Below are 17,500 nucleotides of genomic sequence, written 5' to 3'. Positions count from 1 at the left end.
CTGTTATAATCCCCGTCCTCATTTATCCGAACTTTCTTGTAAATTTCTATTTATATTTCTCATCAGTCTGCTATAAATGGGCACTAAGAGGCGTTTTTAACTTTCATTTATCTTTATTCTATTCTCTTTCAAAAAGCTAATATCATTTTCACATGAGAAGGAACTTCAAGTGCGAGACGGTCTGAGGAGGATTCCTTTCAGCTTGAGACGCGAAGGAAGGCCGAACAGCGGTAGAGGGAGAAATTAGGAATGGCGCGTCCCCCTCTGGATGGCCGGAGAACAAACGTAGTTATAAGAAGGATTTAACGGAGAGAACGTTTAAAGAAGAAGAAACGCAGGACAAAAATAATTGAGGTTAAAGGCCTCCCAGCATTATGAGCGGTAGTTCCTCCATTTGAATGATTCTAGGAAAAAGATTTGCATGACAGAAAGCCACGAACTCTTAAAATGCTATAGTAGATGTTGTGTAAGGAGAACTGGTGGGTACTGATAAAAACGGCAACTGAACAGTGATTGGACGATCCAAATGGGGCACAGATTTTATGGTAGGTGTTCAAAGTAATGGTCAAGAGCACTGGATACATGGTCATGAAGATCAAAACCGTGTGCTGGGTGTTGTTTAACTTGTGCCGGGTGTTGGTAGAAGCCATTTTGTGTATATTAGTGTCTCAAAGATATAAAACATTAGTAAAATCTTGGGACAAGAAGCAAGGTATTCCAAGCAAGAAGGCTTGATGTACCGTTTGAGGTCTGAATGCTACCCAGTACCAGAAAAAAAAAAAACATGATAATGATAAGCGTGTCTGGTAAACTCTTTTATAGCTTTAGAAAGGATGATCTACCTTGTTTTTCGTAAAGGCGCATTAAAGAATCTTTGTAATGATGTGCTCTTTGAATCGAAAAGTTCTTTAGTCATTCATTCAGGCTTAGCTGGAGAAGGACATATGACTCAAATGAATACAGAGTGACTCCCGAAAATAATTTTCTTGGAGGCTTCTCAGCACAGATATTTTTGATAAGGCTCGTCTTCTTAACAGTAATTGGGGTTGGCGTGGGTTAATGATAGCTAGTTATATGGATTTTTAGGTTGAGAGTTATTGTTAGCTGTGGTTAGCGGAACAAATAACCCCCCAATATAGGATGAGGAGTAAGGGGCGTTGGATTTTGAAATTTTGCTGTCGTGAGTAGTCATTCAGTCTGGAAGAAAGACAGACAGGAAGCTGACCAACCACCGTGGAGTCAGACCCGGCAGTCAAAACACAGCAGGGGGAAGGAAGGGGAAAGATGAAAGCAGAATAATAGGCGAATGTTGATAACGGAAACTAAAAGTCGAAGTTGTGGAAGGAGGAAGACCAATACAGATAAAACAGAGCTCAAGTGCGATGTTCAGTATGAGAACAGGTGAAACAGAAAGTGAATGAAACTTCAAGAGTTAACGATATAAGAACGAAAAGGCTAGAAAGACTGTGAATGCTTTTGGCGGGTCAAGAGGAACGGCGTGTTCTGAAAGAGAGTAAATAATTTTTCTTCACTGATTAATCTTCCCTCTATCTTTAGTCTAGCGCGGAGCATTGGTTTTCCCTTCTTTCTCATCCTTTCCACCGAGACATTCTTGGGCAGCATGTCACCGGAAATGGTACCAATTTGAGATCATCGTAAATGATGAAGATCAGTCTCCAGATAGTCTTCCACGTCATGCGATGAAGTGTTATGATCAGTGAGCTTTTACCTTAGCATAGGATTTGTTAGAATAATGTGACTGAAAAACCTAAATGATACAAAGTCTAGGAGTGAACATCTGCATATAAGATACGGCAACTGTATCTGTGGTGTAGCCGTGTAGGCGTCTACCTTTTCTTAATTCAGTTTCTTCCACAAATTATGAGAGCGGAGGTTGTTATTGGGGAACATTAGACATTTGCATTTCTGTCATAATTTTGCAAGACTTTTTTTTCTACAAAGTGAATTTCTAAAAATGCTAAAAATTAAAATGTACCAATCGCGTGTAAAGATATATATATATATATATATATATATATATATATATATATATATATATATATATATATATATATATATATATATATATATATATATAATATATATATATATATATCTATATATATTATTATAATTATCAACGATGAATCGACAACATGCATCGAGTTCCCTCCTGCTTTCTTTTGATCTGTTCTTACAGTCAGCACCTTATTCCGTGCAAGTCATCATACATCAGAACTTTCAGACGACCACAATATTTGGTGTTAAATCAAGTGCCTTGTAAACTTAGATATTGATAAATAGTGAATATAAAATGTAAAGTAAATGACTTCATAAGGTATAATAGAAAGAGCATGTGCCCATTTTTGTCCGCTCTTATGCGCAAATACTTATATCTACCCTTTCCAGTTAATTGACAGAATTTGTCTTAAATTTCACATGACCTCGGTTAAACTTTGCCGGCGGGAGTAATTATTAAAGGTGATTGCTAATATAGGGTTCTGTCAAGTCAAGTTTCAATTTTTTAAGGATTGGAACAAATGAAATAATGGCTGTTTAATCGTTCTCGATATCTACCAAACGTTAATCGTTTCTTGAAGGAGTGGTCAAATGAAAGCTCTCACTAAATTTTATCAAAATCTTTTATTCTGTTCTCGAGATAATTTAACACAGACAGGCGCACTAGTACGCACGGATAAAAACGTCACCACCTCTAAATTTTGTTGACGTTTGTGATTCTACAACACTCTCTGCTTGAAACGTTATTCTGAACCTCTCCGGATGTTTCTATTTTGTTTTCCTCTCGTGCCTCGCTATACTTGCTAAATTATGTATTATTAGTGCAGATCTTTAATCCCTGAATCGTTCCTCTGAGACTAACAATGAGGTCTGGCCATTTAAGTGAGTCACTGAACCTTAGGTTGGTATAAGAATGACTCTACTTGTTATTGATTGTTGAGATCTATATTATTACTCATTCATCGCTCAAGAATTCAAGTGATATCCGAGTTAGATTTATAATCAGATTAGGGGTTCGAGACCTGTGATCCATATTTCGACCAAATAGTAGATTATGATTTTCAGTTTAAAAATGTAAAGACTAATAACTATATGATCTTAGTAAATTAACAATTAAGTGAAACCAGTGAAATTGCGACGTATGAAAATAGAGTAAATATCCACAGATATTGACTCTATTTTCATATTTCGCAATAAATAAAATACAACCAAAGCCTCAATGAGGAGAATTTCCACCTTCTGGAATTCAGTGTCGCGTGACTTGTTCAAATGCGGTCAAGTTTTGACTTCCTCCATCTGATGCCAAAGAGCAAATACAGTAATTACGTTCACCTTTAAACACCCTTTTATCGTTTCCTACCCTTTTAAAAATTCTAATCGTAAATGGGTTCCTGGAAAAGGATTGGCTCGGGGCACCTGTAGAGCAGGGGCGTCATGGTTAAGTGCATGAAAGTAATGCCCGTGTGTCTATGTAGTAACAACCATCATTCTAGAGTTCTTTTAGCGCTCAGAACTGGAGTTCCGCAGGGTACATGATTCCTCCAACGTCTTCAGGCAGGAGAGAGAGGAGGGTTTTTAAATAGATAAAAAAAAAAAAAAGACATACAAATTCCGAATCTTTAAATTTTATGTATAATCTTTTTCTGTGAATTTCGTTACCGATCAGAGCAGATAGGTAAGACCTGGCAACGCTAGCGGGCATGCACGTCGGGGACTTCCAGCTGTTTATATTTTCTCTCGCTTCGAAAGCAGTATTACCAGACATTAGCATCATTCTGGCTCCATACTCGGTCGGTCAGTATAGTGGAACGGGTTATGGAAACACTGTTTGCTCGCCAGGCAGCGCCCGCTGAAGTGGACAGGGTCTTCTTAAGGCCTGTCCACACTAGCGGGCATACCTGTCGGGCACTTCCAGCGGTTTATATTTTCTCTCGCTTCTGAAGCAGTGTTACCAGACAGTCGCGTCGTTCTGGCTCCATACTCGGTCGGTCAGTATAGCGGAACGGGTTATGGGAACAGTGTTTGCCCGTCGGGCGGTGGCCGCTAGTGTGGACAGGGTCTTAACTAGCAAGAGGGCGTACAAGGCAGGGCTCTGGTACAAGGTATACAGGCATAACTCGATATACTTGGAAAGCAGTTTAATGCCAGTACTTACTCATATTCAAAAGTGGGGTGATGACGGCTATCAATTGTCTTGCTACGAGCGTGTGCTATTTTCACCACGGAAAATGAGGATATTTCAATGAAATCTACCACTCTTAATTAAGGAATAAACTCTTGTCTTATTCACTACTTAATCAATGACACACAAAAACTTATGTTGTAAGTAAAGATATACTTAAGTGAGTGAGATTGAAAGATGGTATCTATAAATCAGAAAAATTAGTCTTTTCTGGTTATGGCTACCAGATGCAAAAGCTTGATTTAAAACTTTCTTCTGTTATTTTGCAATGCATTAAAATTAATTACATACATTCGAAACAAGTAATCGATGATTCTTTAAAAAAAAATTTAAACAGACGATTAAAGAATTCTATAACAATGAAATCGTGAGTGAACGGTTTTTTTTTTCTTCTTCTTTGTTAATTGGTGTGGTAAACTGAAAACTGGTTATTTCTGATACTTCCCCGACTCTGTTATTGTCTAGTAATGCGTGACCTTGGTGGTTAAATGCTGTATATTCGTAACAAGAGTCCGGGATTTGTTCGTAGCCATTTCCAACTTCTTCTAAGGAGAATCCCAGAGAAGTGATACCTTTCTCCATAGACATATTATGTGTCTCAGACAGCTAATAGAGAAAATAAACCGATTTCCGGTAGCCGCCTTCATCGTCAAGCCGATGAGATTTATTTCTAATTCGTTAAAAGTCACAAGGGAGGGAGGGGCTCTCCTTGAAATTTAAGGACAAGGAAACCTAAATTCTTCAGAATCAGCCGTACCGTCGTAATCAGTTTAAAACCTAATATCCTGCTTCGGTTTGCGTATCGCCTCTATATATATGTTTGTATATATATATATATATATATATATATATATATATATATATATATATATATTATATATATATATGTGTGTGTGTGTGTGTGTGTGTGTGTGTGTGTGTGTGTGTTTGTGTATGTATCTAGTTAACATCACACACACACACAAACACATACACACACATTATATATATATAATATAATATATATATATATATATATATACATATATATATATATATATATATATATATATATATATATATATATATATATGAAATAGTTTTGATGATTTATAACCTGATCCAATGTTGCTTAACTTTTGCTTGTCGGAAGACCAATTCTGCTGCGAAATGTGCGTACGCATTCCCATGCGCCGTTTCATTTCTTTAATTATAGTCATGCTAACATTGTTGAGGTTGCCCTGAACAAGAATAAAAATCCCCCTGCTTTTTCATTTTATATTCTCGAAGCAAATTTTTCACCGGCGTCAATTTATTCAATAACTTCATTAGAAATTCTCCACCTTCAGACATTCTCTTTTGATTGGAGATATGAGATATTCTCAATATCCGCAAGGAATCTGGAGGCTGTGGCTTTGTCGGTATCCCAAAGGAATTTTCCTATAAATTCCCCTGAATCCCATCCAGTCCAGATACAGCTGCAAGAACGTTTTTCTTTCCTCCTTCGGCGGGATGCTCCAATCCTAACTTCTTTTTTCTTTTTTATACTCAGTGGTTTTGCTTCCGACCTTATCCTTGTAAATGCGATAAATGTGTGAGGTCTCTAAATGACGTAGAAGGAGGCTGAGATCCTGAAGTGAAAAAAGTAACTTACCTAACATAAAAGACGCGATGATTCTAGTTGTAGCGTGCATGTTGTTTGAGGGGGGGGCGGTGGGCGCTTGGTGGGAGTCCCTGTGGGTGGGGCGGTGGATGAGGGCTGAGATGGGAGCTCCTGCAAGGATGGGAGTGTGTGTGTGTGTGTATGTTCTTCTATGTGTAATGCATTTGTATGAATGCTTTGACGTATATTTCCGCATGAGACCATTCGTTTAATTCTACCTGACATATCGCCTTAAAAGTAAAGAAGGCGTGATGGGACTTCCAGCTTACTCGAGATGTGTGCAAGATTTTCCCCTCACGCACAAGTTGTAAACATTATATTCCTAACTTACCGTGAAGTGGTTTTCGTAATTAATTCTCATACTTAGTACTATTTATACTAACAACAAGGATCTAATAAAAAGGACACAAACTAAACACGTTCACCTATTCTCAGTTATAAGTGGAAACACAAAATAACTGAACAGAAACGGCTTAAATTTAGTACACCAAATTTAGTACACCTTTTTTCACCAACGAAAATTAAAATACATACGCTATATTCCATTGAAATCAGTTATTTGTATTGTTTAACATGCACACTATTTTTTACATTTTCATTCTAATAAATAAATCATAAATATCCTATCTTAAAATTCCTATATCTTTAACTTAATGCGGAACACTTTTTTCAGACCTTTCCTAACCCCCAACAACATTTCCGCTAATGCAATTTCTCTCTCTCTCTCTCTCTCTCTCTCTCTCGTGTTTTACGGTTCATTAGTAGATGAAAATTCTTAACACCATACCCTTCTCTCTGGGAAAGATGGCGGAAAAAGTTTAATCTTAAAGGTATCCAACAAATATTTTTGGGTTGAAGTTGATAGCCTCATGCCCTGCTCCATGACTATTGAAAGGGCTTATGTGCCGACGGCGTCTAGCTTCTAGGCGATCACCCATCCCAGTACAGACCTGAACTAACGTCGCTTAATGCTACTGATTGAACAACCAGTGGTGTAGCAAAGGTGTCTCTGCTGTCAGCATCTACATACATGTATCTATATGTATGAATTTTTATCACATCACCGTGGCTCGAATCTACTAGAGGACGAAATTATTATCAACTAAAAATTCCCCTTCGATTAACATATATGAAAATATATTGATTCCGAGTTAGAGCGAATTGGATATTAAGGGACATTTGTAGCTTAATGTATATATTATATAATATATATATTATTAATATATATATATATATATATATATATATATATGTATATACATATATATGTGTGTGTGTACACACCCACATATATGTACAATGTGTGTGAGATATCTGGGACTCACTTTTGACTCTATCGAGTGGGTATTATGCGGTGAAATGCTGTTTATCATTTTCATATGCCTCCGCGCGATAAACTTGCTTTTTTTAGGTCAAATTTCTCTGGGTTGTAAAAATGATTCATTGCAATTGGTGTAAACCATTCTTTCGGAATACGAATGTTGCTATGTTGTGTTATATAATATTGTATTGAACAGTAATTTATTAATGCCAGTGAAAAAAGGAACCTTCTCATAGTAGTACGTGAGTTCTTAGTCATCATGGCTGTCCCTCGATTCGAGTATGAATGCTCTGGGATATCGTCACTGATGGTCTCTTATGTGGCTAATGAGACCAATTCTCGAGTTCATAGTAAATAGACATGTAAATAACATATATAGAGATAGAGAGACCCGGACTTTGGTAGAAGAATATTGAAGAAGATCAATATAATCACCTCATGTAAAGGCTAGAGTTCAGTGATATCAAGACAAAGTGAACAGAATGAGACACAGGCAGTGACAGACGGGTCGACAGAGTTAACTGGTTGACTGATTCCGGATTAGCTAGCGTTACGCCAGCAGAGAGAGAGAGAGAGAGAGAGAGAGAGAGAGGAAGGTGGAACTGTTTCGTCGTTCCACTCAGATGAATTTAAGAACTTGCCCTCTCCCCCATTCTCATCACTTAAATGAGATAACAGTTTTCCTCTTCCTCCGCGCGGAGGATAAAAAAAAGAAAAAAAAAACAAGTACAAATCCGAACCAATTTAATTCTTAAAGGAAGTGGGAAAGATCTGACTGAGGAAAGGAAGAGATATTGCTTTTGCATTTAAAGTTATATATCTCGAGCTTTATATATTATATATATATATATATATATATATATATATATATATATATATATATATATATATATATATATATGTGTGTGTGTGTGTGTGTGTATGTATGTATTTATGTATATACATACACACATATATACATATATATATATATTATCAACATTAATATTCTGTTCATGTTAAATTAGCGTTATAATACCAGAGACCCGCGTGGTCATATCAGCTGTAAAGAGAGCAATATTTGATGTGTTTATGGGTATGCCTATGCGTCTGCACAAGAATTTAGAACCCCGTGAAACCATTTGCGTTATTGAGAGTTAGTAACTCAAAACCGAGTTGTTTTGGAGCATGGCATCTGGCCAGAGCTTTTTTTTTTATTTCCTTCTCTTTTTCTGTATCCTTCTTGATTGTCACATTTCAACATTACTTTTCGTGTAAAGGCTTTCCGCTTGTACTGATGGCCTTGCCGTGAAGTTCAGACTGCTTCGCGCGCTCTTACAAATGAAATATTTAACACCAGAATATCTTCATATTCCCGAAAAAAAATTTTGGAGGTCCTCCTATAAGCATTCATTTAGTTCAGTTGGTGTCTTTCCATTCTGTTTGTCATTTAGAGTTGCTGGTTTTCTAGAAAAACGTTGTCTTAAGTAACACGCTGAATTGAGATAAATAGCACATTCTGTCATAAGTAACACGCTCAATATAATAATTGAGATAAACAGCACATTCTGTCTTAAGTAACACGCTGAATTGAGCTAAATATCACATTCTGTCTTAAGTAACACGCTGAATTGAGATAAACAGCACATTCTGTCTTAAGTAACACGCTGAATTGAGATTCTCATCATATCGATCTGACTCATTTGAATCAGGTTGGGCGAATATGGTAGAGAGTGTTGATATATTTTTAGAAAATAATTGTGCATTTTTATAGATATAGTGCACCTTTGGATCGTCACGTTGACCGAAGGTGATTCTTGCTCTGAACAATAGCTATTCCATATTACCGCGAATAAAAACTGAATTAGAATCGGCCGCCCTTTGAAGAATGCCCGTAAAGAAGCGTCTTTTAGTATATCTGCTTTCCTGTATCTTTCGCAGTGCAACGGCTATTTCTGGAAAATTGAAATATCATGCATGTAAAGAAAATCTCCGAGAGATGGTAAGGAATAGAATTTAAAGAAGACAATGCACTGACTTCGTGTATTTCCAACTAGTTTCAGCGTGTGAACGAGAGAAAATGAAAGTGACGATTTTTTTTAGAAAAAAGCAAAATTGGATTCCTCATATTTTAAGAAAGTCAATAATGTAATGCGCAAGAGTCAGAAATATTTGAGCGATAAAGAAATGTTAAGAAGGAGGATTAAGATAGCTGGTATAAAAAAGAACGAAACACTATAACGCAGGTGTTTAAGCTACTGTAATTAGATTAAGAGTAATAGAAAATGAGAACAGCAGCCAAGAAAACATGGTAAGTTTATATTCAAAGCATCACCCTCATTTCACTAATCATTGAGTCTAAAGTTGTGATAACGAAAGTGAACGTTATTCGATAATGAAGCATTCACTTAACTGGTTAAGATGTAGGAAGAAATCTTACTTCTCGGCGAAGACAGAATGTCGAAACATGCGGGGAGAGAGAGAGAGAGAGAGAGAGAGAGAGAGAGAGAGAGAGAGAGAGAGAGAGAGAGAGAGGTTGGGGAGCAGCAGCAACTCAGGTTCTGGGAACCCTGAGAATGATTCAGTGTGTGTTTGGAAGTGAGTGGAGGAGGAAGTCGTACCACTGTCGTATTGTCTTAAGCGTCTCTCGCTTTTCGCCTCGCGATTCCAGTCGCTTCCTTTCTTGTGGATAAAGTACGCTTGTGGAAAAGGAGGAAGGCGCTTTCGACTCGTGTGTGTTGTGCAGAGGTTGTGAATGTGCGTAAGCGAATAGAGAAAAGGGAAATAAAGGATTTTTTCGGATACCCAGGAGAGCTGCAGTTGCACTTTGCAATGTCTTGATTATCATCATGAGGCCCCTGAGACCCTGGAGTAAGTTGCAATCTCAAGGTTCCTTCTTGGCTGCGGGAACGCAAGACATTTCACTGCAGCAGATAACTGTCGTGTTCACGATTCTTTTTTTTTTTTTTTTTTTTTTTATATTAAATTTTTTGCCTGTTGTTTCCATTGACTATCGGCATGCATAAGGTTGAGTAGATTAGTTAGATGGTTGGATATAATTAATTTCTGAGTTCAGATTTGTGCTGTAGCATTTACTTTGCAATTATCGCTGCAGCTGATGTAAACTGAGTTGCTGGGCGATACATATTGTTAGATCCAAATGATGAATAATGGAGGCAGTGACTAATTACAAATGACAGGGAAGTGGTTTTTTTCAAGAACAGGAAATAATCGAATAGGCATTTTGAGGAAATCCATTAACTACAAAATATTCAACAATAAAATGCACTAGGAAGTTAAAAAAAATTGTTTAAAACACAACGAGTATAATGGGAATTATTTTTATCGCAACTGTCGGTAGTTTTTTAAGGAAAAAATTAATCCAATCCCACAGGTTTTTATGAGAGTAGTATGGCAGCCATAAACATTATTGTAAAAACTGATACATCGGTGTGAGATTAATCTCTCATACAGATCGATTTTTATTCTATTCATTTAAAACAATATTATATATCTGAAGTTTTACTAATATAATTGTATGAAATTTTGTCTCCCCTGATAGAACTTAAAGCCCCGATAACCGATTCTACTAAATTCATGAAAGGTTAGCCAGTGTACAAGATTATTCGTGAAGTTTTTCTATAAATCAATATCTGCGTCTACATCTACGTAGGTTGGTGCTTTTGACATGAAATAAGAAAAAGAAAACCACAGATTCCTTCATTAGCAAATCGCATTTTTCCTGCATCTCAGTCATTTGACGATTCGGTGCTTGAATTGTCGCAGGGTTTTTAATTAAGATCCTTTGTCCCTTCCAATTACAGAATTACCAGATGTCCAGCACAAAGGAGTGTATTTTCAACGGCTCTTCTTGGTTCAGTAAAGAACAGTTTTCCTTGTACAGTGGTCTTCTCTTTTTATTACTATTATATTATTGCCGTATGGATTTCAATGAGTTTTGTCATTATAATTATAATTTTTTTTTTTCGTCATAATCTATAACTCCTAAAAACCATTTTCATTATCCACTTTATAGTCTTGTATGTGACATAATGGCTTAATCTTTCTGTAGCAGAAGCTTGGGCAGTTGAGTATTCATTTTGTCATTTGTACCATTATTGATTTTTTTTATATGCTAAAAGTAATTGGAAAAAATTTTCAAGGTGGGGCGGAGGATTGGGGGGGGGGGGAGGTTGGGGGGAAGCCGCAGGTATTTCCACGAATGTATGCATAACAAGTAATGAAATGTACAGTTGGTCGATGCTAAAGTGTTTGAGGCATACAATGGAGGAAGAGAACTGATCACACCCTGTTCTTAGAAGCCTCCTGTGAGCAATGAGGTATTGACACTTGCTAGCATTTCTACACACTTCCTGAGCGCGTCACGGATTCCGAGAAATTGGGTACAGTAATGGCATTTCCTGGCCGTTTCTGCTGGTTTTTATAGGCTGAATAATGATTTTCAGTATAGCAATAATCACGTGATTATTATTGCCCATTTGTTTCTCTCTTGCAGTTGTGTTTATTCTCTATATATTCACAACGTACACTGTATGTATGCAGTTATGCACACATACAGTGTGCATGTAGTTATGCGCCATTTAAACTCTTAGTACCATTCAAAAAAACATGCCATTTCAAGAGGACACAAAAAAATCATCGCCATTGAGATGTTTAACTCCAATGTATTCGAATTTTTTTCTGTTGTTAATTTGACTGTCTATTCCAGGCTCTGATTGCATCTTATTCCTGGAGTTTCGTTAGGTAAAGCAATTGTTTAGTGGGTCGTCCGAATTATATTACATATATACATATATATATATATATATATATATATATATATATATATATATATATATATATATACGACGGTATAGCGAAGAGTACTAAAGTCGTTGCTTGCTGTTCATGAACACTCCAGTTGAAAGTAAGTGGCTGTTAAAAGAGACCTTTCCTCCGGTTACATAAAGAGGTTCATAATTCGACGACGAGTTGCCGATTGTGCTGGAACAATGGTCTCTTAATCACTAAGTAATTAAGTGGCTCAGTGATTAGTCTTTTCATTTGCTTTGTCAGCAGAGTTTAACTGCAAGGAAATCTTGCCACATCTAGTTCATGTCAAAAAGATTACACTTTTTTGGGCGGTTAAACATGACCTTACCTCAAGGTGCAACACAAAAGGATTCTACATGCATAAGTGTACATCTCCCTCCGCTCTCCTTCTCATCCTCTCTCTCTCATCTCCTCTCTCTCTCTCTCGCTATCTCTCTCTCTCTCTCTATATATATATATATATATATATATATATATATATATATATATACATATATATATATATATATATATATATATATATATATATATATATATGTGTGTGTGTGTGTGTGTATGTATATATATATATATATATATATATATCTATATATATATATATATATATATATATATATATATATATATATATACATAATGTCTTAAAGGAGATGCTTAAAAATAACAAATAAAAGGAAATAACCCGCTATATTTTGACCTGTATATGCCGACCTTTGTTTGCGAGAAAAGTAACAAAGTGTATTGGCCAAAATATAAGGGCTTATCTCCTTTGCTTTCCTTCTTTTATGCTCCTTTTAAAGAAGTATATTAGATGTTAGACTTCTGGATATATATATGTATATATATATGTGTATATCTATATATACATATATACACACACACAACACACACACACACACATATATATTATATATAATATATATATATATATATATATATATATATATATATATATATATATATATATACGCCTTCTGTGTTCTAACTAATACTATATGTGTGCATGCGCGCTTGCGTGATTCTGATTCTCATATGTCCACATGTATTTTTTTGACTAGATACACGTTCACTCATTTTGATATAAACCTAGCAGAAATGACAGACATTTCACTATGATGAAAATGTTTCAGCGTTCATTATAATATCCAAGTCAGTAGTATCGTTTGCTATGGTTGATCAGTTATTTCGTGTGTAAAGTCACATTTAATTTAACGTGTCATGTTCGACTGTTTCAGCCGAGAGACTAGGCGGCAGTCAGTCACTGTTCGAAACACCGGACTGTTGATATAAAAGTCATTTTACAAGTCTTTATAAATCCTTGTAAGTTCGCTTTGGGTTAATTAATTGAGTTTTCAATCCGTAAACTAAAACAATATTTGCATCAGCTGTCTCGTGAAAATCACCATTCATAAAAGGACGTGATAGTCTACAGTCAAGCTTTAAGCGCTCATTTTGCCACAGTCATGGATTTATTGAGGGAGATCACGCTTACTGCATCCGCGACTGATGAGGAATTTCGGTGTCTCCAGCAACTGGAAGCTATGATAGACCTTATATAGATTGCAAGCGAATTTGTAATATGTTCAACCACTGGCACTTATTTACACAACTATTTCCTCAGCATCTAAATCTGTGAATCGCGATAGTTTCTTAATGTGTAATTTGAATGTTTTCCCTTACCTCTTATGACATCTTGAAATGTCTTTGAACCAGATGCACAGTTGATGGAATAGGAGGAAATGTAAAATAATAGGTGGCGAGCTATAAATTTCAGAAGATCATGTATTACTCTGCGTACCCTAGAATTTTCGACGCGTGTGTACCATAACAGAGAGAGAGAGAGCATGTCGAAGAACAACATAGTAAACTTGTTATAGCTTCGTAGTTTATTGTAAACAGTCTGCATCGTTTTCTAGCAAAGAAGAGGCGATTCTGAAAAGTGGGAGACGTTTTAGATTAAAAATCTAAAATCGTTCAACATGTCCCTGTAGTAAGAGACAAGAGTAAAAATGTTTCTTTTCCTTTTGTTGCACTGCTGCTCTGCGAAACTAACCACTGAAAACTCAATCAATTTATTAAAAGAGTTTCTATTGGTTCTTTGGTGTAGGAATTAACCAATAACGCGAGTGAACGGCAGGTGGAAGTGTTTCCGGCGATGTGGTCGGTTATTATACTCCGAGTGTAACGAGAGAGAAGTACGTATCCGACGGTAGACTAAGATTCTCTATAAAAATTACAGGTGCATCTATCGTCTTCCAAAACGATATGTTTAGAACGTGCCAATTTATAAAACGTGATGAAAATGGCTGTTGACATATGCCACTTTAATGACCATTACCCAGATGTTTTACACTAAAAGGAAGCCGTAGTTTGAGCCAGCTATGGTTCGAGACATCAAGGAGGCGAACAGTCGACGAATGGTGCGCGGAAACAGTTCAGCAAAGAACTCTTGAGACGACTTTCAAGCAGCTTTTTATTCGCTTTACCCAATCTTGAAGGCGGATGGAAACCACGCTTTTTCCGCTGTACGGAATTTTTTCTGTTTAATAGGGTTATCGTACATACATGTATACTTATGTAGAGATATGACAACGACAATATATTTTATGGGTAAGATACGTATACATTATATACAAGCCAAAGCATCATATATTTTCTTCATATGACAATTACTTTATTATTATTAAACCTAGGGTGCCTAAAATTCCTTTGCAGTTTGGTATGGTCTCAAATTTTCCTGAAAACTAGAAACTCTTTCCATGTATTTATTTCTAAGTTTTTTTTTTATTTAAATCCTTTCGATTTCCTCGCTTGTCCTGGCCATGGAGCCTGACGTTTACTTACTTGAATTATTCTGTTAATTTGAAGGCGCTGGTCATTCGCGGCTGATCGGTTGAGCGTGGAGACAGTCTGCTCACGCACGTCGCTCAGTCTTTGTTCTGTTCTCACTCGAAATCGAATATTATTATTATTGCCGTGACTCGAGAGACAATCTTTGGCAGTAGAGTTTTGCTGAAAGTATTTATTTGAATTACGCATGCTGTTATACAGTAGGTGGTCGCTAGATTTCTATAACATTGTATTTCTCAAGGATTGGAAGTCCTTGTAAGAACAATAGAGTCTTATGCAAATGATTATGCCTGTTAATATATGGCCATATTATATGGAAAATATGTATGCATATATATATATATATATATATATATATATATATATATATATATATATAGAATATATATATATATTATAATTATTGTATACCAATAAAGTGTTACCCCCAAGGGAGATGGTTTTTTGAAGAAAAAAGGCATTAATCACTGCATTATCCATACTTGTATACCGAGTCAAACATGAGATACCATTTTAAAAGGTTCATACAGTCCCAGGCTTTTGAAGTTCCTACCCCACTTAATACTAATAAGTAGCTAGTTGAAACTTTCAAATTTTGTACCCTTTTAACTAACCTGCATAATAAAACTATCATGAAACTTACACACACATGTATATATATGTGTGTGCATAATTCTTACATATGTACATATGCACCAGTTCTAAGCTTTTCGTAACCAAGTTCTACTATTGTGGTTTTCACAATTCCGATCCTCGTTACTCTCATACACTGTACGAACAATTCCTCCCAACAGCGTCTGCATTTCTTTCTCATCCGCAGTCAGCAAGTACAATTTACTTCCACATATACTTTCCTCAACAGTACCTTCATATATTCCAGCTGTTGGTTCTGTGCACATCCTCTTTCCATTTAGTCCTTCATCTCATCACTCACTTTGCCACCCTCCTCAATATTTATTCGGAAACACGCGTATAAATTAACCACTTCGACTTCCACCATCAGTCATACCATTTTTCTGCTTCTTGAGTGTGTGGGTGCGTGTGTGTGTGTGTGTGTGTGTGTGATGAGAGAGAGAGAGAGAGAGAGAGAGAGAGAGAGAGAGAGAGAGAGGTTGTGTAATTTGGTCAGGGAAACTTTCTGCTAAAACACTCGTCATTATATTTCCTACTATTAGGTTCAGTAGTGGAATACTTCAATCATAGTCAGAGACTATATTTTTTGCCCTCATCTTATACTCAAACTGTAGTATGTACTGTCTACAATTGTATGTATGAATTTGTTATCCTTTTAAGTGAACATCAAAACTGGGCTTTAACACGCTATCTAATCCAATGAAGAACTAATTATGTAACTGTTGGATTGCTATTTAATGGGCGTTGAAATCACTGAAACTTGTGGCTCGATTTTAGAGCTTCCTTTTTCCCTTTCCGATTCTCCAAGCTTTGAAAGAGGAACAAACGTCCTCTTCCTCCTCATCTTTATTCTCATCTACCATGGTATCATTAGGATGCGTTAAGAGATTTATTAGTCATATCCGGTTGTCCTAATGATTTAATGTTTATCTCAGATGAAGTTTTTCAATTCACTTTTAGCATCCTGCCTTACCGTTCCGTGAGAGTATTAAGATACAATTTTTTTATTCATAATAGTAAACTGTAAAGGTTTCTTATTTTCTGTTTTCTGTTTACAGTTTAAGGTAATGATTTTATGATTCCATATACCTAATTGCTGGAAGCAAGTAGAAAACTGAAAAAGTAAGAGTTGTGAAGAAAAAAAAGGAAGAGTTCTATGATCCTCAGTCATGCATTGGAAACTTGTACTTGCTGATCGATGTTTTTGATTATCAAGAATAATTTTTAAGCCCCTTCTGTCAGTCTACCTCTCTCTCTATCTATCTATCTACCATACCTGTATGAAAATGCATGTTTAGCCTGTACAGATATAACCTGTAAAAACACACATTCTTTAAAAAGAAAATGGTGCTAATTTTCATTCTATGCACTTTTATGTATTCAGGATCCAAGTGACATGCAAAATATAAGTAAAATAAACGTTTCTTATTACTGTGTTTCACGGCTTGAAACTAATTTGAAGAAAGGTCTTCAGACGATTAAAATAACTGCATGTTAACTGGAACATGAATCCTTGGATTATGTAACAGACTCTTGCTATGGTTTCTAGATAGTGAAATTACTCTCATGTAATGGGCTGTGAATTCATAGCTCAGTATCTGTAAGATGAACTCGTGATGGGTTTTCCAGTTAAAACCAAGTATTTATTAGGAGCTGTATTCAAACTTTTCTTTTCATTATTACAAAACTCATCGACTTGCATATGAACGCATAAACATTTTGCACATGAATACATAAAATATCCATCTTCCCCGGTAACAGATTAATTTAGAATTTATTAATCCTGGCTATTAGTAAAAGAGCGATTTTTCTTTAAATAATGACACAAGTGCAATAAACAAAATAGGTCCGATAGGACCCACTGAGAGGAAGGGAGGATGTTTTGAAGTGCGGAGGAGGTAAGTTCTGGATGACCAGTGTTGGGGTCACGATCAGGTCGGCGAGGACGGATAGCGGATTGCGCGCTGCGGAGATGATGGTAGGGAGGTTGCAGCAGATGCCTGTCAAGTGAACTTGTTCAAATTAATTTTCACAAACGAAT

The 17,500-nt window shown here is 36.2% G+C and overlaps 1 protein-coding gene across 2 annotated transcripts in view; it reads left to right on the top strand.

Annotated features, from left to right (window-relative positions):
* The window catches only part of LOC135215659 (uncharacterized), a 166,467-nt gene that overhangs the window by 101,473 nt on the left and 47,494 nt on the right, over positions 1 to 17,500 (top strand). Inside the window, exon 1 of one of the 2 annotated variants that reach the window (XM_064250601.1) lies at positions 9,720 to 10,014. The exons of the other annotated variant lie outside the window; for it this stretch is intronic. The gene's annotated coding sequence lies outside the window, so the exon portion shown is untranslated. Of the gene's footprint in view, positions 1 to 9,719; positions 10,015 to 17,500 lie in introns of those variants that run through there. 2 annotated transcript variants of the gene reach the window in all.

The sequence above is a fragment of the Macrobrachium nipponense genome, chromosome 5, assembly GCF_015104395.2.
Source record: "Macrobrachium nipponense isolate FS-2020 chromosome 5, ASM1510439v2, whole genome shotgun sequence".
NCBI classification, from domain to species: domain Eukaryota; kingdom Metazoa; phylum Arthropoda; class Malacostraca; order Decapoda; family Palaemonidae; genus Macrobrachium; species Macrobrachium nipponense.
The sequence above is the reverse complement of the archived record's forward strand: the minus strand, read 5'-3'. Positions and strand labels throughout refer to the sequence as shown.